At 41.9% G+C, this 2087-nt stretch overlaps 1 long non-coding RNA gene across 1 annotated transcript in view; it reads right to left on the reverse strand.

The window, feature by feature from the left end:
- Window positions 1-597: 597 nt before the first annotated feature.
- The window catches only part of LOC134100492 (uncharacterized), a 26390-nt gene continuing 24900 nt past the window's right edge, over window positions 598-2087 (reverse strand). The window contains exons 3-4 of the long non-coding RNA XR_009941278.1: window positions 1409-1522; window positions 598-859 (exon numbers count right to left, since the gene is read on the reverse strand). This is a non-coding gene — a long non-coding RNA (uncharacterized LOC134100492). The remainder of the gene's footprint in view (window positions 860-1408; window positions 1523-2087) is intronic.

A 2087-nucleotide genomic window follows, 5' to 3' on the forward strand; every position in this document is an offset into this window, starting at 1 on the left:
CAATGGTGTGTTCCTCTTGAGTGAAATACAGTATGTGACATGAGAGCTCTCCATATTTGGAAACAGTTATGTGGCACCTACTAACCCTTTGTACAAGATGCTCATAGTTAGACTATGTATCAGTAACCATGTGATAATCTGAGTTGATTTGACACGTTTATAAACCCCATTGTAACATAATTGCCTGTGTGCATACTTTGGTTTACTGCTCCTTTGAGTTTTCAATCAGGTTGTGACTGAAACATACACATCAGTGCAGTATATCTTCTTTTCAAAGGTCACAAAACAAGAATGATTTCACATGGCTAGGAACTTTTAACAAAACTCTGCCCTGTAACAAGACAGGCTTTACCTGCAGCAGCCATCTTAAATCCACTAATAATCATCATTCTAGAACCACCCATGGAGTCAGCTGGCCCTCTCTATGTATTTCATGAAATATATTTCCCAGCCAGGAGCTCACTTCTTCATTGAGCTTTATACTGCATTAATTAATCAGGTAATTAATAGGCCTGCTGTTAAAATCACTTGACATGGATGGCTCTGTACAGTATATGGACTATACTACAAATGAGACACACACAGGTGTTGTTTGAGAGTAGTCGTCTTTATTCTTTATTCACAGATTTAACAGATTTCACAGAAGACAACATTTGTTTTCCCTGATTTGTACAACCAGAAAGCATTTTCTTTAAAATAATAATAATATAAAAGAATCCTGCCATTCCATTGAAGACTTGACACAAAATGCAGTGAGCCTGGTGTTCGTCACGTTAGACGTCCTCGTGTGTTGGAGACGCCAAGCTGGGATGATTATGGTCACATGACCATGTTTTCGCCACACGCAGCCTTCAGTGTGCTGAGAGAAACAGAGAAAAAGAACGAGAGAATAAAGAGAGAGAATTTAATAATCCGTCTAAAGAAATGCTCTCTGAACACCACAAGAACCTGACATTTCGCTCATGCATACTAAGGTACACAGCTTGTCAGACATTATATATCAAAACCTCTTTATTTTGACTGTTTCAAATACTTAGCTTGAATAGTCTGTCTTCAATATGTATAATGAATACGGCTTTTCCCAAGTGAAGCAGTAATTTGCAGACATTTGTAAACAGTAGTTTAAATGAATAGCCTGCAAATTTAGAATGCACTGTACACAGTCGACAGACACTGTGTGTTTTTGTGTATGATAAATGTTTAGGGGAGTGTGTGTGTGTGTGTGTGTGTGTGTGTGTGTGTGTGCGTGTATGTGTGTGTGTGTGTGTGTGTGTAATCAATATACATATATGTAAGTCATCACTAGCTATCTTTATAGTAAAGATTTAATTGAAGCACTGGCTGATTCTCCCCAACCACCCCCCTCCCCCAGTCACTGGTTTATCTTAGAGGAAGGCTCCTTCCGTACCTCTGTAAATGGGACCAGAAGGCGCCTCTTTCCTCTCCTCTCCTCTCCTCTCTTCTCTTCTCTTCTCCTCTCTTCTCCTCTGTGGAGCGTCAGTCCCCTGCAGGCACGCTTGTCCTGGAAAACAGAGAGGACGTCAGCACTGTTGGACACGTCTGTGGCGATGGCCTTCATTTTAAATTGCACCCACCCATAAGGAATATATAGATAGACACATGTCCATGCACAGTATATATAGCACACACACACACACACACACACACACACACACACACACACACACACACACACACACACACACACACACACACACACACGATCGCGCACACACATTGATAGCATATCAAATTAGGCCAATTAACAGCTAGCTAGAGTGAATACACTCCTGCTCACACCAGGGTGGGAATTATACCAAGGCCATGAGGCCATGGCCTCCGTTGCCCTACACTTTGGCCTTGATGCCCCGTGAAAAAAACCCCATCATAAGGCCACAGTGGCCTTTATGCCCCTGACTTAGGGTTGCCAACCATTCAGTATAATACGGAATCGTCCCGTATTTGACACGTAAAAGTCTTGTTCCGTATTGAACTGATACAGAACTCTCTTTGAGTGAAATTAGGTCCGGTGCTTCACCTGATAATTTGCTGCGCAATTGATCACGCAATCGCGGACCGACAGAAAA

This window comes from Sardina pilchardus, chromosome 14 (genome assembly GCF_963854185.1).
Source record: "Sardina pilchardus chromosome 14, fSarPil1.1, whole genome shotgun sequence".
Lineage (NCBI taxonomy): Eukaryota > Metazoa > Chordata > Actinopteri > Clupeiformes > Clupeidae > Sardina > Sardina pilchardus.